Source organism: Epinephelus lanceolatus, chromosome 13 (genome assembly GCF_041903045.1).
Source record: "Epinephelus lanceolatus isolate andai-2023 chromosome 13, ASM4190304v1, whole genome shotgun sequence".
NCBI classification, from domain to species: domain Eukaryota; kingdom Metazoa; phylum Chordata; class Actinopteri; order Perciformes; family Serranidae; genus Epinephelus; species Epinephelus lanceolatus.
This window is the reverse complement of record NC_135746.1, coordinates 11,187,368-11,210,062: the sequence shown is the minus strand read 5'-3', so window position 1 is coordinate 11,210,062 and position 22,695 is coordinate 11,187,368. Positions and strand designations below refer to the sequence as shown.

General features: G+C 42.6%; 1 protein-coding gene across 1 annotated transcript in view; it reads right to left on the bottom strand.

Annotated features, from left to right (window-relative positions):
- nkain2 (sodium/potassium transporting ATPase interacting 2) overlaps positions 1-22,695 on the bottom strand; it is a 135,255-nt gene that overhangs the window by 110,303 nt on the left and 2,257 nt on the right. The gene's annotated exons all lie outside the window — the stretch shown is intronic.

Sequence of the window (22,695 nt, the reverse complement as noted above, 5' to 3'; positions counted from 1 at the left end):
GAAATTTTGGTTTATTTCAACCTGTCTCCTATCGTCCTAAATTTGTTTCAAGTGACTAGTGACATAAAAATAATAGTTAGCATGTTAGCCGTTAGCCTAGATACAGCCGTAGCGTCAAACCTGTTAAAACGTAAGTGAACGGGCATACCTTCAAGTGCAAAGTTAGTCCACTAAACAAGCTTTTTTCCCACAAAGACCGCCTCATATCGCTAGGATAAATGTCAGAGAACATATAGAAAACAACATGTAAACGTGTTGTCTTACCTTACTGGAGCAGACGAAACAGGAAAGTCAGGGGTAGGCGGGTTCGGCAACGAGGAAGCAGTCTGGGAATAAATGCTCGAAAGTCTTGCATGGGTATGGCAAAGAACAATCTGGCAGGGAGAGTCTATGAAGCAGGAGTCAGGCATTAGCTTGATGAAGTGGGTGTGGTGGACTGGCAGAAGTGGGAGATGTGTGGACAGGCGATAGGCTGGCAGGTAGGTGTGGTGGAGAGGCGGGGTGAGTGGAAATTTACTGGGTTAACTGAGAGAATAGCATGTATTGCAGGTCGGAAGTGCACACTGTGACATTTGCGGGCATTTTCGGCCACTGTGCTTCTTCTTTGAGTTAGCTGCTAACTACTAACAGCTACTTTTTAAATCTCCAAAGGTGGGTCACACACATAACATGTCACACCTGTGCCACCTATGATACCGTCCTGCTGGCTGTCCCGTTTTAACAGAGGTCGTTTGGGCACTGTTACTACTTCTGTTCCCGGCTCAGAACTTTTCTTTTAACTCTTAGTAAGAAGAAAGAAAAGAAAAAAACAGAAAAGTAGCAAATTCTCCCATTTGATAGCCCTGTAAAGACCTTATCTAGCACCAACAGTAGTGTCTTAGATAGGCTTTGTATTAAAATCATCAGAAAACAAGAAGGTCACTCTGAGAGCGCAGACCTCCACCAAGGCCATACGCCCTATCTTGCAATTTTAACAAAAGCGAAAAAATACTTTCTGTTTCCACCCTGTGATTCTGATCTGCTCCAAAATTTAACGAGGTCAGATGATTTTCCATAATCCTGACACACAAACACACTGAACCAAAAACATAACCTCCTTGGTGGAGGAAAAATTGTAAGCAAAGAGACAATGTGTTGGGTATCATCACATTATTGTAGGCATGGGGCTACACTACATGTACCATCTGTTGTGTTGGTGCACTGAAGTCAAAAGAAATGCCAAAAATAACAGAAAACTTGAACTGCGCGACAAGTATCAAAACATTGAAAGAGAATTGAGGCAGCCTCCAGAATTTTTACACATTCTTAATAGATAATAGACTGTTTAAAAGACAGAAAACGAGTTACTTTTAATTTTACAAATCAACAAATGCCATTTGTAGTCACAGATAAGAAGAAAATGGAAGAGAGAGTTATGATTTTTTTGTGTAAAACTGCTTATTCATTCTCACAATGAATCTGAAGTGATATCCTGTTTCTTGGTATGATAATGGCCTAAAGCTTCCCTGCTGTTGCCTAAGGCAACCACCTACTTGTCACCTTGGTGCTCAGCACTGGAGGCACTCAGAGGCAGAAGTATTGTTAAAGTCAGATGAGATTTGTTCTTTGTAAACTCTTAAAAACCTGAAATGATAAATACTTTATTTGCACAAGAACAGAAAGATCTACTTCTGTACAGATTCTGCCTTCTGACGTCTGCTGGAACAGAAAAATCAGACTGTATGAAGTTTCTTATTGTTTCAACAGCTATGGATGGAGTCAGGGTTAAAAATTAGACTCTTACTCCTCGTCTGGATCGAACCTCTGAACCTGAGGAAGAGTCTGTATCGACCAAGTGACAGTAAATCTTTGGATAGATATCAATAAAGGTCACACACCATATTGGTAAGTTCATCTGACAATAACCTTTGGTTTTGGCCTGTTCTCTGACCACTCCCTCTGACTGTGAGCGAATCACATCAAAGCAAAAGAAGGGCTCAATATCAATGTCAAGAGAAACTCTTGACTTGGAGAAACAAGCCATCTCTTTAATGTAAGTTACCTTCAAACTTAATAGAATTGTACCATCAAAACTTTCCCTCAAACTCTTTAATGTGTGGGTCAGTAACCAGACGAAAGACTTACATCAGCTCTGTTCAGGAAGTCTGGCTGGAGAAATATCAGATAATGAAGGGGACACAGCTGAATGCCACTAGAGTAAAACAACAGCAAATGTCATTTTCAATACTCAGTCCCTGCTGAAATTTAAACATTTTTTAATAAAATCCCACAAAGCAGCACTGCCAAACCCACAGGTGGATCTATAAAGGCCAGTGTGGTCTCTAAGATAGCACTCTAATGAAAGCTCACACAGACAAAAGGATACAGAGGAGTCAATTCAGAATATCTGCATGTGCCCCAAAATGATCTGTTTATTTTCAACCGACAGCGTCCTTTAGCGGCCGCAGTAACTATGACAGGGGCAAAGGAAAGAATGCCCATCCACACCAAGAACAATAGCGATAACAATAACTATTAATATATTGTGTTAATATTGTTCTAACTCAAATGGATGACACAACAATGACAACATGGTAGATGCGAATGACAGAGGCGAATGATTTCGTTGGGACTGGGAATGTCAGCAGTTATAGTTAATCGGTCAACCATTTATCAGTTAACCACTGAGAAAATTTTTGAGCAATTAACCATGTCAGTCCATTGGTTAATTTTGCTAATGTTCCGTTCACTGCAAACCAACTGGGTCTAATGGGAGCTAGCTGTGGAAACACTGCACTCACCCTCTGGTCTCCCCCCAGGTTGCTACAGTGAGTAAACGGCTCAGTTTTGAGCTGCAAACCCCCTTTAGCATTATGAACTACAGTATATTATCACTGTTAGCACCGTTAGCACCATTAGCAGTGTCAACACAGCTAGTGGTGCTAACATAGTTAACAATGTTAAAGGGGTTTTGCAGCTCAAAACGAAGCCACTTACTCACTGAGGATACCTGGGGGGGTACCAGAGGGTGGCCACTGCAGCAACGTTTTGGGACACCATTGGGACGGTGCTACCAGCAGTAATCATGAATGAGCAGCACCGCTAGCTAGCTGCCACCCGACCTGGGAAGTGCGCAGTGCAGCGTTAAAGTTCGCTAACCAGTGGAGACCAAAGTGTGGGCAGTGGGCCCTATGTTTCTGCATGTTAACGTGCCCACTAGCTGGCTGACTCTGAGTAAAGCCACAGAAAGTCCAAGAAAATGCAAGGCAATTACATCACAAAAGTTTACCACCTCTAATTGGATAGCACTTTGAAATGAGGTGCTACAGCTCAGGAAGTCAAAGCACTGGATTGACAGGAAAGGTCAAGTTATTTTTGACCCAAACCATGATGTTTCCTTAAACCTAACCAAACTTTAACCATAGCGTTGTCACATCGTAAGACAATTTTGAAAGCCAGAGACAAATAATGCCCTGCCAACTTGGGCATCAAATCAGAAAATGCTTTGTTGTGTCGCTCTAGAGGACATGGACGAATTGTCTATTTTGTTGTGTAATCTAGAGGACTTGTTGGCCAATACACCTACTGCTCAGCCATCGTTATGTCCAAATCTGTTTCCCCATCAATTTGTTTTCCCTTCCCTTACCCTGAGCCCAAGTACATCCCTATTCCCAACCTATTGTTTGCTGTTTTCCTTAATCTCATATTTACCAAAGCCTGAACCACCACCTCTATGATGCCTTACTTACGCCTTAACTCCAACCTCAGAGGGTAAGATTCGTGACACATTACTGGAAGGGGAGGGAAACTCGACTCAAGGGCGCTTCAACACAAGCCATGCGGTAAAAAAGCTAGCAGATTAGCTTGCTAATGGGCCTTTTGATTCCCGCTCCTATTTAGCTTATTTGTCTTTGGATGTTCAGCCAAAAGGTTCATTTAGGCTCTAAACTGCTGCTGTCTCCTGTCAGACCACGGCATGTACACATTATTTATTCAACGTCAACACCCAACATATTTGGCTCTCTCCACTTTCTGCCATCTACAGTCATTACTGATAAGTTTGCAGTGTGAAACGACCCATTCATCCATTAATCATCTGCTCATCCATACATCTTGGGTATCTATCCATCATCGATCCATCCTCTCTTGTTATCGTCTGCTCCTCCCCTGCTTCCCCAACTCATCTCCCCCGGCCCTCTCTCCATCCATTCATCCAAATCTCAATCCCTCCATCCTTATATCGATCCGCACACAGACATTCATCTATCCTCTATGAATATATCTATCCAACCATCCACTCTTCCCTCCCTTTCTTCCTCCTTCCTTCATTCCTTCCTTCCTCCTTCCTGCCACAGCTCCTTATCCCAGTCTAAGGGCTTCTTCTACAGCAAGACTTAACACGCTCCACCACCTCCGCTGTCCCTGCACGTGAGCACACACACACAAAGGCACTCCCTACAGGATGCAGACGCAAAGACACATAGACATCATTTTCACAGCTCCCTGAGCAACTCAAATGGCCCGGGAGAGACACTGTGCAGAGCAGCGAAAGAGAGAATAAAAGAGAGAGCGGGTCTGGGAGAAAGATTGAGGGATGCAGAGAGAAAAATTACAAGGCAACAAGGGTAACAATGATACAGAGAGAGGAAAATATGATGGTAAAGAAGAAGAAACCAAAAGACAAGGTGGTGAATAAAATAAGAATACTGCATCTAAGAGCAACCTAAGTTTCTAACCATATTTATATAACCTTAGACTATATGATAAACTTCATAGACTGTCTGAGATGTTTTATCAGGGGTAAGCTTACTGCTGATCCGAGGATGGTTAGATTGTTAGTACAAATACTTCTGTAGCAAAAAAAAAATAGCAAAACAAAATTTTATCTCTGCTTCCACTTGCAACTTTTCTTGCTTTTTCCCTCTCAATATAAAGTGCTGTTAACTTCATCATCCATTCTGTGCTGAGCACCTTTCCCAGCCCCCCAAAATCCATTAGACTCGACAAAATATCAGTGTCATTCTGAAAATATGGTTGTTTTTCCTCCACATAGGAGGTGCTCATCTGACACCAGTCATATCTCCATCTCATAATTACGTGTAATGAAGCTCGAGGCATTGCTTTGCAGTCGCTCGCCATTATAATTCAAGAGCTCCTTTGATGTAATAAGATCAAAACGACTGCGCAGGCGGAATATCAGGATTCACGGCAACAACAACAATAGCAACAACTACATCAACAGGATATGAGTTCTCAGAGAACAATGTGGAGTGTTTCACCTTGAGGGGTAAATAGCAATACAGGAGCAGCGAGCGCCACAGCAGTTTGAAGTGTATTAAAATAAAACAGGGAGAAAAGTGTCTGCCTGTACGTCTGCCCGCGCGCCCTTCATGTCAGGCTGTCTGTCTGCAGCTCGTCTGCCTGTGTTTAAATATTGAGGCAGCAGTATTAGGCCAAACACCATCAGCTCATCCATCAGCAGTGGTCACGCACAAGGTCAGCTTCCAGCGCCGTCGATACACATCTTAGCAGCTCAGCAGGAACACGCGCCCGTGGTGTCGCTCGCTCAAATCCAGTACATGACCTTTGTTGCATGTCGTCGGCCCACTTTCCTCTCACTCTCTCTGCCGCCAAGCATCGATATGGAACCGGCAGTGATTTTCAAAGATGTGGTAGGGAGCATGATGCGGGAGGATTGAAATTGGCCAACAGATTGCTCTGAAAAAACGAGCAATCCCATGTAACTGGCAGTGGTGGCTTTATCGGTGCCCTCCGAGGCTGCAGTTTAAGGTTTGGAAAATTTTGAGGGGATGCAATGAAGATTACTTTGAAAACACTCGCTGATGGCTGGTATCAAAGTCTGCTTTGAAGGATTCAAAATGTATTTTGCGTGTGGTTGTTTGTTTTTTGTCATTCTCTACAGGAAGACACCAAATGTGCTCACAAAAACACTTCCTGCCATTGAAATACACAATCAAGGGAGGCCAGTGGGCTCTGATGACTTGCAATTTGTGAGGAGGCATTTCAAGCAAGTCCCATTTATTTTCTCGATAGACGATAACAGGTGACAGCTGGAGCACTTTTACTTGGATGGGCATGAAACTCTCCCGGTTGAATCATCCGAACAAAAGAAGAACATTAGAAAATCTTTGTTTCTTAAAAAAAGAAAACATAATGTCAGATATTAACAACAACCACCGAAGTAAGGGACATCTGATTGCCAAGCTTCAGATTCTGTCACTTGCACGGCTAAAGCTAGACAGCATCCAGGTCCAGACCTCAAGATGTTTTCTGCTACCTTTTTTTTAACTACTTTAGCTGCTACCTTGGGCCATCACAAGTTGACGAGCACCCCAAACTTGGGACTGTTTGGTCTCACGGGGCTCAAACCCCTTATTTGGGACAAGTTTCTGGCAAAATGATGTATATGCAAATTGTACAGCGCATAAACAGTCATGCAAGTATAAAATCCTGCAGGGAGTATCTTGAAACTACGGGCGGAGAAGCAAAACAAGATTCTGTGGTTTGCTGCCATTCTATTTTAAAGCATCACCCACAACATCCCCCAAAAAGACAAAAAAACGTACTGCCCGCTTCACAAATTGTCATCAAAAATAACTATTTTCCAGCACTTTATCATAATTATCACTGCCTCACTTGCACACACAAAACTTCCCAAGTTCATAAGCTTTAACTTGAGCCTAAGATGACCTTTCTTTTCCTGAAAAATACAGTTGCTTTGGCCTGAATTCTTCACTACACCTTGAATCAGAGAAATTTTAGTCACTAGCTTTCCAGATACTCTACTTGCCAGCAATGTGAACTTGGAAGTGTTAAGTTTTGCAAAGTACCCTGAGGGCTTACCAGGCTCCTGGCCTAATAAATCTTTTTTTCAAAGTGAACATTTTAAGTTATTATTGTAGGAAAAGTGCAGGTGTTACTAATAAAATTAACATATTAAAGTGTCCCAGTGAGTCATGACAGTGTGAAAATGAGGCAGAATGAACCTGAAACTGAAGCAGCTGAATAAAATTCAGCCGCCATCCATTTTATTATTTACACCTGTGCTTTTCCTGCTGTGACATGACATTTCATCAATGAAAAAAGGCCAACACTTTGTTAAGAATGCAGATTTTAACAATTCTGCAGCTTAACTGAATTCAGTGTCAGATTCTGGGTCAATTTCAGATGAATTCAAGAACCACGCCGCCTCAGCCGCGTATCAGCGTTAAAGGACAACTATTTTCGTTGGTTTCTGACACCATAAGTCACTGCCCAAGTACCAAATTTCGCCAACTTTGGAGTGAGACCAGGCTCGTACGGGCCTTTAGGCTTCTGACCAGCTTCCTCTCCATAGCAAAGATGGCCAAGGCTGATGGGTATTGTAGTATTTAGAGCCATCCACAATACCAAACCAACATTAAAAAAAACTTTTCTGAAAATAAGTTGAGGACAAAATAACACATTTTCTAAACTAATAAGTATCGCAGTCATACCTTTCAGTGAAGTGTGTGCTACAGTACAGTGCAGTTCCACATATAGAGGCACAACAGCAGCCAGTGGATGTGCTTCCGCACTATGCGTGTCAGTATCACTCAGACTCAAGTACAAATAATCCAACTGTGTAAGGGTTCAATTTAAAGCCTCCACTGAGCTGTGGAGGAATATAGATTGAGTCAGCTTCTCCAACTCAAACAAAAAGATTTCACTTTCTACTGATTCCACTCTTCCACACTTTCTGCAGACTGTTTTGTGATGACAGCGTGAGCTGATACAGTATCATGGTTTTGCGCCCTTTCGGTGAGCATCCAAAATGCTTTTACACGACACGCCACAATCTCAACTGGGTGAAAAACTCATGTTGTTTTAACAATAAAAAAACATCTAGGGTGGAAAATTGTAGTTTATGAGAAGGCTGCACAAAGAAAAAAAAAAGCAGAATAGTGGTGTTGCAGTGAGCCTGGTGCTGGTGAGGCGGCCTTTTGGAAAGAGATTACAGATGTATATGTGGCTTGGAATATGAGCACAAAACCCAGGAACATGTTTGAGCCTGTTAGAAAAGACCGATGCAAGAAAATCTCTGTATGAGAAAACACATTTCAGATGCAGATAAAGCGCAGGCTAGGGAAGAAAGAGGAAGGGTCTACAACCCTCTACAGCACGAGCCACTCATTGACTTTAACATGATACCAGCAGCTAAGAGCAGTGCTCATATATCTAGACAACTACACACTTCCGTTACTCTATCTAAGCCATCAGAGATCAATTGACGAAGAGAGCAGCTCTGTCATGTCCAGATGTGCTGTGAAAGACCTTGTCATCAGCAGCAGCTCTCTAACATCCAGGCTGGGAGACTCTAACAGCCTCCTGCTCGCTCCTTGGACTCGTTCCAGTGTGAAATACACCTTACTGCACATTTTCCACCGCAAAAGTTGGTCTTTTTCCAAACCTTAATGTATTGACTGAACTTGAAGACTCCAGGTTGTGGAGAATTATGTGCAGTTTGCTGACAGCTTGTTGATGGACTGCTTTGGATTTCTTTCTTTTTTTTTCAGCGCAGCAAACGGTGCCACATTTACAACCAAACAGCATAAGCAGACCAGGCACGATTTTCTCCTTATACAGTATTATTTATCACAACATCCCAGACGTTCCAGATGTTGAAACTTTTCATCTTTGACAGCACCAGTTAAATTAGATGTGATGCAGACAGAACATCTGGGACGGGCTTGTAGTTAGTGTTAAATCATTTTATTCACTCCTTTATTAAGTTTTCAGTGGAACACAGTCCAACTATCGCAAAGAAACTTGTGGACACTTTTGATCATGCCAAGTTTTAAGACCCTCCCTCTGAGATGACTGCTCACCATGATGACAGACCACCCTGATTATGCACGCAGTGTGAAGCTGGGTTTGCCCTGTGACTCACACTGTTTAGTACCTCTGCATTATTTGGTGTGTAAAACATATAACTGTATAATCATGAAGCATTCGAGGATATGAGAATTCTAATCGAATAATTTGCAAAGAGAGCAATAGATGAAAATCGATGCGGAGAACTAAGAATAGAAGTACTTTCATCCTGTGTTGGTGTCCTGGAGGAAGCAGAGGTTGCGACAGAGTAATTAAAAATATCTGTTACTTACTTGAACTGGGCTGATCCATTTGTCTGACCTACGATAATGTGTATCACAGCACCGCAGCACACTGCCCTGAAATAAACTGAACATCTCCTAGTGAGGTTGACTGTCAATAGCACTGTAAATGTTTTGGGAGAGTTCAGCCACTGCAGGTATAAGCCCTGCAGCAGAAATATTACTTCTGCACCACTACAAAAAACACTGTTGCAATTTAACTACAGTGTCCTGGTGACGGTTGATTGGCCTGTTGTTTTTCTGTTTGTACCTAAGAGGAATCTGCAGATAAGATGAAACAGCAGAGCTGGTAATGGTTATTAGGAATTAGGTTTGTAATGATCCACTGTTCTGGATCTTTAAACTTTAAAATCCCCATGGCACCTCTGTGTCACCATTTCCATTCAAGTGCACCTATGTCCCAAACATTCAAAAAGTGCTAGAGGCCTATCACGTGGAATATAACAGCAAACAGCCAAGAAAAAGAAGATGAGGATATTTATGGTTATCATCTCATATTGATTTTAGGTCCCTGAATTAAATCAAAATGTTATCGTGGCAGAATTTGTGATATCAGCAAGTACAGTATAATTGTCCAAAGAATCAATATCATCTCATATCATGATGAAACTGCTGATTTCCAACCCTATTATGAATCTGTGTAAATGTGTTGGTTTGAACACCACGGCTTGAAAAGATATACTCAGACACACTTATATACATGTACAAAGACACAACCTGCAACTGACCATTTGCTAAACCCGATCCAGGAACAGAGCAGTAACCTAGAGCCACATTCCAAAGGGCAAAGGGAACGTCATCAGCCAACAACATTTTGTGGGGCTTTGGATTAATACCTATTCAGGACTGGAATATCCACGGTGGGTAATAATAGTAGCCAGCCAAACTTGCTTCAGATAGCATTGTGTTTACCAAACTCAAAGATTATTCCCAATCCTCAAATTCTGTTCTCTTATACAAATGAGGCATGAAGCAGCAAGGTTTAAAATATTAACCATAAAGCTTAAATGTAACCAGTGCGTTGCTTGTCCAAGTATCTTTTCTCTACATTAAGATCTTAACCATCCATCCATCCATTTCCATCCGCTAATCCAGGGCCGGGTCGCGGAGGTATCAACCCAAGCAAACCACCCAAGATGTCCCTCTCCCCAGCAATGCTTTCCAGCTCCTCCTGGAGGACACCAAGCCGTTCCCAGGCCAGATGAGATATGTAACTGGGTCTGCCATGGGGCCTCCTACCAGTGGGATGTGCCCAGAAAACCTCTAACAGGTGGCGCCCAGGAGGATCCTGATCAGAAGCCTGAACCACCTCAATTGACCCCTTTCAACGCGAAGGAGCAGCAGCTCTACTCCGAGCTCCCTCCAGATGTCTGAGCTCCTCACCCTATCTCTAAGGTTGAGCCCAGCCACCCCACGGAGGAAACTTTGTATCTTCGGCCGCTTGTATCTGTGATCTCATTCTTTCGGTCACTACCCAGAGCTCATGACCATAGGTGAAGGTTGGGACGTAGATGGACCAGTAAATCGAAAGCTTTGCCTTCTGGCTCAGCTCCGTCTTCACCACGATGGTCCGGCGCAGCGCCTGCATCACTGCAAAAGCCACACCAAACCACCGATCCATCTCACGCTCCATTCTACCCTCAGCCAAGAACTAAGACCCCAAGATATTTGAACTCCCTCGCTTGAGGCTGTAACTAAACCATCTAAACCATCTGGGCGTTATTATAATAAATTAAATGTAATTTTTTATAAATAATACTTACTTACTTTACTGTACCAGGGCTAACTAGCTCTATCCTTAAATCCACAAATGATGCTGTTTCTTCACTTTCTTCCGTCTGTGTGTTCAGTGGATCATCAGTTGCTGACTTCTTGTCTGGAACATGAAGCTTCAGCCCTTATAGGGCAATATGATGCATGTAGCCATTGTGTGCATATTTAAAACTCTGACACAGGTAAGTTGTTGTGAATCAAATCCACTCTTAATAATAAAAAGTGAGTTTTATCCAATTTAAAGAGTTTTAATGTTAGCCCCAGAGAGATGATAAAATCAGCTTCCAACGATCATGGTTTCAGCTAGAAAAATCTGCTTTTGTTTACTTCTGTGTGAAATAAAGGACCCATTGTTTCAAAAAATCACAACAAATTTTTATTGGCAATGATTCTAGGACTTACAGCTAAAATACATGAGGTACAGGCACAACTCGTCACGTAGGAAAGAGGGGAGCAGGGTTTTTCACCTGCTACACAGACTTCATGTTTGCAGCGCGTGGTTGCTGCCAGCTTCACTGTGTGCATGTTGAGTTTTGCCAAGTGATATTACAGTTGGGTATTCAGGGTTTGGAAGCGCAGGCTAAACTAACCGATTCTGAATTAATTAACTGGATTGTTTAAAATACAGGATGCACTGATTTCTTTTAATGTGAAATATAAAAATGCACACACAAAACTGTTCTGCCTCTTCACACTGCCTCTGGTACAATGAGGCATTAATGTTAATTCTTTTTAAACAGATTGTGCCTGTTTTTTATATAGATCTACAGTATGTAGTTTTTGCCTGTTGCATAGACAAAAAAAATAAACCAGCAGCTTAAAGCTAGAGTTGATTTGCATGATGCCCGCAGAGGCATGGCTTCTGTAGCAGCTCCAGCTGATTATAATGGATGTGTGGGTGCTGCGTCCATGCCCTATGTAATTCGACCTTCATGGTGAACAAAGAATCCAAAAACATAGAAAATTCTTGATGAATTCAAGTAAAGGGAGGCTTCAGAGATGAGTTGCGCTCCTGGACAAGCGCATGCCTTTGAACTCTGCTTGCTCAGGCGCGCTTCTTGTCCATGAGTGAGACTATTTATGCGATAGTGTTTTAAATATTAAAGTTTTCATGAATTTTCTCTGCCGAAAACCGGTGGATTTCCCCCTCTGGGATGGGGGAGAGTTACTGCTTCAAGCGAGGGAGTTCAAGCATCTTGGGGTCTTGTTCGCGAGTGAGGGTAAAGCTTTCGGGTTACTGGTCCATCTAAGTCCCCACCCTCACCTATGGTCATGAGCTCTGGGTAGTGACTGAAAGAATGATGTCGCGTATACAAGCGGCCAAAATGAGTTTTCTTCATGGGGTGGCTGAGCTCAGCCTTAGAGATAAGATAAGGAGCTCGGACATCCGGAGGGAGTTCGGAGTAGAGCCACTGCTCCTTTGTGTTGAAAGGGGTCAGTTGAGGTGGTTCGGCATCTTATCAAGATGACTCCTGAACTCCTCTTGTTGAAGGTGTTTCAGGCACGTCCCACTGGTAGGAGGCCCCGAGGCAGACCCAGAACACGCTGGAGGGATTACCCCATGTGGCCTGGGAACACCTTAGGATCCCCAGGAGGAGCTGGAAAGCATTGCTGGAGAGAGGGACGTCTAGGGTGCTTTGCTTGGCCTGCTGCCCCCATGACCCAACCTCGGATAAACAGATGAAAATGGATGGATGGAAGGATGGATGAAAATGCTGATCCCTGTGATAGTCTGGCAACCTGTCTTGAGTGTACCCCGCATCTCACCCAGTGTCAGCTGGGACAGGCTTCAGCCCTCCTGCCACCCTCAACAGGATAAGAGGTAAGACTTGGATTATACTGTATGAGTTGTGTGTGAGTTTATAAACAGATGTTTTGATATAGTTTTGCTGTTGTTCACCCCCCCAACTCAAGTTTATCAAGAATTCTCTGCGTTTTTGGATTCTTCGTTCACTGTGGAGGCAAGCGAGAAAAGCAAACTTTTCTTTTCGAATTCAAGGTAACATGGAGTGAGTAATTCATATACAAGTGGTTACTTTGTGGCTGAAATACCTCTTAAACAATGTCCTTAAGAAAACAGAAAGATAAAATGTAAAAATATGAGCCATCAACAGGTACAAAATTTGTCAATAGCAGCACAAACAAAGCAGGAAAACGCAGATCCCCACTTTTTAGCACCCACTGCTTCTAAACTACCTTCCCTGCATTCACCAGCAATTTCTCCTGAAGCACTTTCAAGACACTGTATTTTATTGACAGCTGAAAGCCAGAAAAGTACAATACCCCATTATCACAGAGAACAACCTGAACAATAGGAATGCAGCTCGGACTGATCTACAAGGTTCAGGGTCTAATGTCGGACTGATTTGGCACAATGGAACTACCTGAAAGCTTGTTTTGTGCAGACTCTATTGAAACACATTGAATGGATTGCAAGTCAAGTCAGTGACCAAGGTGTGATGGCTGCATCCCCCCATGCAGAGAGAGGTGGTGGAGGCAGATAAAGAAATGAAAATGGCAACAATGACATAAACAGAAAGAGTGGGCATATATAAAAGACAGCAACCTGGGGGAAGAGTGAAGCTGACAAATTAGAGAGTGCGAAAAAGAAAAAGCGACAGAAAATCTATAGACTCAGAACCGAGATTGCATGTGGCCCTTGTTGAAAGCGGCGTTGTACATAAAGGATAGCAAAGCCTTTTTATCTCACTGAGTTGTGGCGATGAGGAAGGAGGTCTGAAGATTGTGTTTGTTGCCAGAGTGCAGGAGCTCCGTTCACTTTCAACTCAAAGAACTCTCAAAGTGGATTTGTTTCAAAATGCTGAAAAACCAACAGCATGATGCACAGGCAGCATATTGCAAAATAACTGTGACTAAATATCATAAAATTATATGGGAGTTGAACTGGAATCACACCGAGTGGGGAGAACCTTTTTGCAAAACCGCAATATCTGAATTTAAATGGACTATTTATTCCAATTTACAAACTAATTCAAGGGAAATTATTAAACCATAGTCACCAGTGAATGTTTTCTATTTCATTTCGAGTTGTCAAAATTGATGTTTGCTTCTAAACCTGAAGTCAAAATACCTTTTAACTGTGTTTCTGGAAAATTCAACATGTCAAAATTGATTTATCCGCGGGTGGGAGGGTTTTCCCACTGAAATGCACATTAGATGAGTATTGACTCTGGGGTTTGAATGACTGCACATGACTGTTTTGCAATCAGGTAACACACGGCACACATGCAGAGATACCATTTCGCATTCATGTTGCAGCTTCCAAGTGGTAAATTATTCATTATGTCCCTCAATGGTGGAAATGTCACAGGAATGTACTGCCACAGAGAAGACAAACACTGTTTCTCAGATAGCCTATGGCCATTGTATATGTCCAACCTTGTTAGCTCTGAAAATTTGTCGCAGGAAAATTCCCAAAAAGTTTTCCAAATATCTGAGAGTTTATCCTTTTCTTTGCTCTTTTATTTCATAAAGATCAATTCTATATGTATTCTGTTTGATCATGAATTATTATCTTTCCATAATTATGTACTACACTGTGCTGTCATGCTATAACTCCACTCCATTCAATGTGTTCAATTAACTTACACACCAACAGCATAATTAACATCCCATCAACACAAACACCCACCGACTGTCTGCATGAGCTCTACCGAACCAGCCAATGGAGCGAGGCCACCGCTTGCTGCCATTGGACGATTTAGTAATCATCTTGGTGACAGCAGTTGGTGGGTGTGCGGACTGATATAGCAACAAGGACCACAAGCATTGCCACAGAAAGTGAGTCACATATGTGTTTCTGCATGTGTGTGTGTATGTGTGAAAAAGGTGTTGGTAAAAACACCATCTGATCTGCTATGGTCTCTGTTGGTAACATCCAACTTCAAAATCTTCCTCTCTCTTCTGCTCGCAGCACTACAACACGCTTTTCACAGATTGTACATGTTCCATCTTTTGCACCAAAATATTACTGTTGAAACTCCAGGAACTGGAACAGGAATAACACAGTTTTTCAAAATAGGACTTCTGAAGAAAAGGTTTAAATGTGAGAAATACCCTTATTTGTTTGTTTGTCAAGAGTTACTATAAATGAGAAGACTGATGCCATCATGTCTGTAGGTTATTGGTGCATTCAATTTGCACTAGGAAGTCCGAATTTCCAAGTTCCCAGTCGGAAATTTCAACTGGAACGCCCTCTGAAGTCGGATTTCCAACTCAAAGTCAGAGAAATCTCACCAACCCTGACCTCAAAATCCAAGATGGCTGCTCAACAGAATAAAATAAGTAAGCTAACTAAGCTAACTGCTGGCACCTCCAAGTCCAACAGGCAACAGGCCAACTCTGTGTCACTCTTCATCCCCATCCTTTCCTTCAGTGCTCACCAGTGAAAGTGAAAGCCAACCTCAGATTCACCCTTGTTTTGGAAAGAGCTTTGGCTGCTCGCCATTTCGCCTCACTATATTTGCATTTTTTCTGCGCTGTGTTCATGATTTTTGTAGCTTCCTGTGGGATGCATGCTACTTACATTCTGGCACCTGGTCACAACCTTTTTACAAAGTCCCAATCTCGTCCCAAAGAGAAATAAAAAGAAATTGAGAAAATACAGCAGATCTCAACAGCTAAATACACCACCACACATTTCTAGTGAGTCATAAGTGATGATTGAGAGGGATTACTTCTGTATGTGTAAAATGCAATAATTTCAAAATAAATCACTTAAAAACATTGTAAATCTAAAACAAAATCCACTCTTATTTCCAGATTATTGGCAGTTTCACTGCAAACAGACAAGGTGATTTATTTTGCTTTGTACACACACTTCATCCCAGAGTGTGAGAACCAAATCACATGATTACAGTACTTGAGCCAATTCTCCAATCAGCTCCACACTGAGTCTGAGACACCTCAATTTAGGATCAGCCCTACAGCCTTTCAAATGTCACTGCAACAATTAGTCAATCAATTTAATTGGTCAACCGACTGAAAAGATTTCAACAATAAGAACTGCCCCTTTGCCCAGGCAAGTAAAATGCAACATTAGACTAGCAAATCCAGCAAATACAGACTGAAACACATCATTTTGTTTGAAGCTTTTGATGGTAGTATCTAAGGAGTGAGCCATCTCATATTCTTCTCACCTCTGTTGTTGTAAGTTTATGAGCTGAAATGCAAGCAAACACTTCAAATATCCTGAAAACAGGAGAGGATGTGGGCAAAACGGGGTATTTATTTCCTGACAATTAACTTTAGTCTTTGTTGTTATTTGATATCCGCTAATAAAACAAATACATATATATATATATATATATATATGTATACAAGCCAAACTGGTGAGTACGGTTAAAAAGTTTCTTATCCTTGTAATGTGTAGGTCTACAAAGAGCTTAAATGTGGCCTGCTCATAAATGACGGGACACAGAATGAAATCATTTTTTTGTGGGACTTGATTCCCGGACTGCACTTTAACAGTGTAAGAACAGCATTAAAACTGTAAAAATTGAGCAAAGCAGATAATCACAGAGCAGCTTCGCGAGACAACTACTGACTGAAAACAGGTCTGTTAGGACATGAACGCCACTCGATTCAACCTTGCAGTGAAATAAGCTGCTCCCCGGAACAAAGTCACATTCTTTATCGCCAGAAAAATGCAGTGATAATTGCTTTTTGAGAAAATTATATCTGATGTACTGTGAAATATGAGATCAAAAGTTTGTTGTGCATTCATGGCTAGAGTGTACTGAGTGCCGGCCTCTCCTGGTATCCAAATAATAATGAGTTAACAGTCAATAGTAGATAATCAAAAATATCAGAGCCACGTTCTGCCATTAAAGATAGTTCATATAAAGTCCCATCGCCCCCAATTAATCGTCAAACTGATGAATCGTTCAACCTCTAGCAAGTACATTTCAAGTGAAAAAAACATCAGTGTTAAACCCTTAATGATTATTGACCCTTAATGAAAAATATTTGCCAAATGATCAACAGTAAAAACAGTCATTACTGTAGCTGCAGCCTGACTTTCAAATATCTGTGAGACAACTCACAAACACAGCACCCCAGTCTCTGTATGTTTATCACACTGAAATGAATAGAAAGCAATAGCTGCTGCAGGAAAGCAGAAAACAATTCTTTTAATTTAGTCAGTGCTGACTGATGTGGTGCTTTGAGCTGCGGACTGACAGGAAAACAAAAGGTAACCGTAAAGGAAACTAATAAGCCCAGCACACAGGAACACACTGCATTTCCTCTAATCTGGATCACAAGCTGGCAGATTCTCACCTGGTGGGACTGATTATACTTGACACACGGTGACGTCAGCTGCGAGGCAGACGTATCTCTCACCTGGATCATTGATCTCCGCTCAGCTGCGGTGACATCACCTATCTCGCCAATTAACCCCGCTAATGAAGCAGGAGGAAAAACTGCTGTTAAGAGTTACAAAAGACATCAGTTCCACTACATAAGACACACTGACCGGCATTGTTTTCTGCTCTGCAAGGTCAACTATTAAGTGGAAGCTTACATGGCAAAAACAATTACCTCCAGCAGGGGGTTCACAGAGGAAAAAGGCTGTCTTTAATTTGTGGTCAATTAAGTTGCTTTAAACAAAGAGGATTGTGGGCAGTGTGGTTTCCTGTGGGCAGCTGCAGCAGTGACACAAGAGCTTAATATCTTTATCATTACAAAGCGGAGAGTTGGTGTGGTGTGGAGACATGGATTTCACCATGTGGAGGCTTCTGTCTAAATGACTGCAACTATAACAGAGCTAACTGTGCATGGCCGAACTGTAACGTACAGTAGTGTTAGACCTCCAGCTCAGCTCGTGGTGGTATCAGCTGGCTTAGCTATTACAACAGTTAACAGAGCAAAACATGTTGTTGACTATGGCATAGCATTAGTTCCACTGCATTAGACACAATGACTATCACTGTGACAGCATCTCATTCACAAGCAGACACACACACACTCGGAAACCCTCCCCTCATCTTCACCTACTGAAACACACAGTATCCACATTTACAGCACAATGGTGTGTTTCATGTATATACAGCACATGTGGCAATCTCACTGGCATTGTGCCGCAGACATGTTGGCTTTTTTAAATGAAAATATACATAGCAACGTCCCATTCCACAGCACAATTGACTTTTTACAAGCACACAGCGAGGGTCATTAATATCATATGGTAAGTTCGGTGATTTTCATATGCTCTGGAAAAACACACATGCACACAGACACACACAGGGTCCTTAACAGTGTCCTATTCAACATGACAATAGGTCTTCAGTTTGCACACACTTACTGTACATGACTCCATGAGCTGAGAATGCTACAGCACAAGCACATCTGCTCATGTTTAATGCATCTGTGCACATGCACATTCAATGTCCCATTCTGCACCACAGTGCGTCTTCAGTCTCCTCTATAAGACTGTTGCATTAAAAGGAAAGCAGGATTTATTTTGTGGCGAGTGGTGCCACTTTTCCTCAACCTCCCTACTCTGTTTCTACTTGAGGTACCGATGTCCTTCATTCCCCAGGGTCTCCAGAGAGTCCTGCCTGTAGCTGTTACTGTTGCTGATACTATGTACAGTAATAATGCTCCTTTGAGTATGTGTAGTTAAGGCAAGGAGCTTAATAATGACAGCAATCAAAACATCAAACCTTTGTATTCTTTACATAAATTACAGGTCAAAGTAGTAGGTTTAAAAGTAAAGCATTTTCCTAAAGACTCAAAAAAAAGTAATCCCTGTCAATCATCAGCTATGCCCCACCATACACTAGAAGTGTGTGGTGGTGTATGTATCTGCAAAGACTCTGCCTTGTGCCTGTGCGATATCTAAAGAATTAAAGCCCCAGGAATTATTACGTTTAGGCAAGTAAAGTTATGTAGGTTAGGTTTAGGAAAAGAAACATGGTGACGACGTACCTCAGGGGCCTATGTCTACACGTCTGCATCTTTTTCTCAGCACCAGGGTCTTTTTTTCAGTTGTTCCTAATGAGGAGAGAGCGTATGGGACTGCTTGCACCTAAAGAAAAAGCACCACACCCAGTGTCTTTTTTCAGAGCACTCCTGCTTTTTTGTGCGGCCGCTCTGAGCATTTTTTGGTTAAAAATCTTTGAACTTCTCAGAAAGGCACTGGTGACATCACTGCCACTTCTTTAGCTAGGCTACGGTCATAACAAAGACAGTAACGCGGGAGCAGATGGGCTGGCGAACACTCAGTGTTGTAGGTGAGTGATGTGCTTTTATCACTGTACTGTTGTGAGCTTGTTGTTGACTGTCTAGATAATGTCCTGTTAAGGTAGCATTTAGGGCTGCCACTAACAATTATTTTCATTGTCGACTAATCGGTCAATTTTTTCTTCGATTAGTCAACTAATCATTTCATCGAAAAATGTGTTAAAATGTTGAAAAATATCAGTCTGTCTCGCCCAAACCCCAAAATTACGTCATCTAATGTCTTGTTTCGTACTCACACCAAAGGGTTTTAGTTCACTGTCACGGGAGAGTGTGTAAAGCTGCCAATATCTGAACGTAAGAAGCTGCAGTAAGAGTATTTTGGGGTACTTTTATAGTACTTTTCTATGAAAAATGACTCAAACCGATTAGTCGACTACTAAAACAGTCACCGATTATTTTAATAGTCCATTAGTTATCAATTAGTCGACTAATCATGACAGCCCTAGTAGCATTACATTTGCTACTAAGCTAACATTAATGTCAAGATATGGATGTTATAGAGACAAAACCCAAGTGTAGCACATCATTTTAAGGGATAAACTGTAGTGCTCCCCAGCACCCTGCCACCGCTTTTCTGCCAAAGGAAAACACTGTGGACACAGGTTCCTGAAGTAACTCAAAGTACACGTGGTTTCAGATGGGACACAAACGCCAGGCTCCTGAGGCAAAGTCCTGTGTTGTTTGACCACCATTGTCACCATCCACCACCACAACCTGCCTCATTCACAGACCTTTGGTCTTTATGCTACTTCCTTCTCTACTCCCGTCAGTGCATTGGTCACGTAATCACATCCTTCCTGTGAGTTATACACAAATTACTGGGTCGTTATTATGTGGGTAACATACGAATTGCAGTACATTACTTTTTCATAGTTATATGTACAAAAACATTTTCAGATTTTCTTCTTATTTTGCTATGTTTGAGGCATTTCTGAGTGTGTGACCCCCAGCTAATAACTGTGCAGGTGAGGTTGGAGCTTTCTAAAAAGGTAGCGATCAGGTTGCAGCAGAAGGCTTTCAAGAGAAAGCAACAAAAACTGCAGACACTGTCACGTCCAGACTCACAGGAAAGAACCCAGATGCGAAGCAGCAAGCAGATGAAGTAATCAACAGTCTTTATCGAAAACACAGGAAAATGTGTAACTGCTTCAGGCAAGTCTCGTACCCGGGTCGCCGGGGGGAAAGTCGGCGGCGTCACCTCTAAGCCACGAGGTGGAGATGAGTGCCAGACAGGAGCAGAGTCTTTTAAATCACTGGTACAGCTGGGGTTTGAACCCGCAATGCCGGGAGGGGAGTCAGAGACGTAACCTCCCGTCCACGAGGAGATTACATGACTTGCAGTCCAGATGAACAGTTGCGGGGGAACAGACAGTTGGAGAGTCGGGGACAGACGAGGGATCAGATAACCAGCACAGTTGGGACTTACAGGCAGAAAGCTCGGTGTCAGAGTCAGAAGGCGAGGTCGATAGCCGGGGATCAGACGAGCAGGCAGGGTCAGAGCAGAAACAGGTCGGGATCTTGCAATCAGTCCGAGGGCAAGGCGAGCAGGCAGGAACGGGAACGAAACAGGTCGGCAACGGGTGATCAGTCCAAGACAAATTGCTGGAAAGGCTTGCATGAGAGCGAAGACGATCTGGCAACTGGTGTGTGTGGAGCTGGAGCTTAAGTATGCTGGGCTGATTGCAAGAGATGAGTTACAGGTGTGCTGAAGAACACAGGTGAGTGGAATTGCCTGATGAGATGGGTGTGGCAAGGAAAACATACTGGGTGAAGGAGACTGGAGACTGTGACAGACACAATAGTGACAACATGCAAATATAGCAGCAAGGCCAAACACCAGCAGCCAAAGCTTATTCCAAACAGAGTGAATATGGCTGGCGTTTAAAAAGAGGATGAAGAGCAGCGCAGAGTGGGTCTTTTTTCTGTTGAACAGGTAGATGCCGGCCGTTAGCTTAACTTACTAAAGTAATAGTTTTTTTCCATCATAACAACATGTAACGTTCCTACAACAGTACAGTCTCTTGGAATGTAGGTACAAGCCATGTAGGGGGATAGAGGCCGAGTTTGACTGTTGTGTTTACAGACAGTAAGCTGTAATTCTTGTGTAGAATACCTTTAATATAAAAGTGTTGCTCATACTGACAAACCCAGAGAGATTTACCACAAAACTCTGCAGTTAAGTGTTTTAGCATCTATCCAGGGCTTGACGCTAACTTTTTTTCCCAAGGAGCACATGTGCTCCTAAGTTGAAAAAGTAAGGAGCGCACAAAGAACTTTAGGAGCACAATGTAAATTGATCAAATAATGTGTTTTCCGTAATAAACGTGATGCAAATAGACATTTACAAGCAAAATTATTTAATGAATTTGTATACAAAATGTACAGAAAGGTAAAATCATCAAGTTTTGAAAAAGTATTGCAATTTAATTTTGTCTTTAATGTTATTATCTTATCTATGCTATATGATTATCTTATATAATGTTATTACTATCCTAAAACATTCTCCAGGTCCTCTGAAACTCTGCAGGACTTATTTCCACTCTGCCCAGCAGCGGTACCGTGGCAAACGGTCCCTAACTGCAGGGAGAACGGAGCAGGCTTCCCTGGAGGTCCGCCGCTTTTCCCGGTCCCTCTTCTCTGCCACACTTTGACTTATTCCCACCCAGCCGACAGCCTGGCCGTGGAGAACGGTCCCTAACTGCGGGGAAAACGGAGCAGGCTTCCCCGGAGGTCCGCCGCTTTTCCCAGTCCCTCGTCTCCACCACACTTTGACTTATTTCTACCCAGCCGACAGCCTGGCCCTGGAGAACAGTCCCTAACTGCATCAATAAGTGATTAACATAGGGTGGATCAAAATAAAATAAATAAATAAAATAAAAATCAACCAGCCACCCCCATCCCCTGACAAGTAAAGAACAGTCCCTAAAGTGCGGTGAGGTTTGTGGGCCATTACCTGCGTCAAAGAGAGAAATGTGAACAGCTCGTTTCTCCTCCGACACACCACATACCTGTGTGCCGCCACGGCTCGGTTGTCCAGGTACTACTGGGCAGTCACGACACCAACGAAAGAGGAAATTACTGGACCTGGAGTTGGACTTTTCTGTCGCCGGTAAGCCGTTATCTTGCGCCGCAGAGCACTATGAGCCTCCGCCGTATTCCTGTCTGTGACCCCCGTTCAACCCACAACCGCCAGGATTCGCCTTTCCTTTGTGCTGCTGGTTGAAACGTGATAATAGGGGCGCCCCAGCACCCACTCCACTAACTTGATGTGGGAATGAGCGGCAGTCTAGAAAACTGGCGAGTTTTTTTTTTGTTTGTTTGGTTGCTTGTTTAACAAAAGTTAGCGACCAGCTGGTGAACATAGTGGGGCATTTAGCAACTCCAGACTTAGGTTTTGCTAACATGTTTGCATATCAACTTCCTTGGGTCATAATATGTCAATTCAAGTTCCTCTTTATTTTCCTGGGATGGTTTGCTAATAAAATCTTTTGTGCTTTAGTTGTCCTGGACATTTCTTGACCTG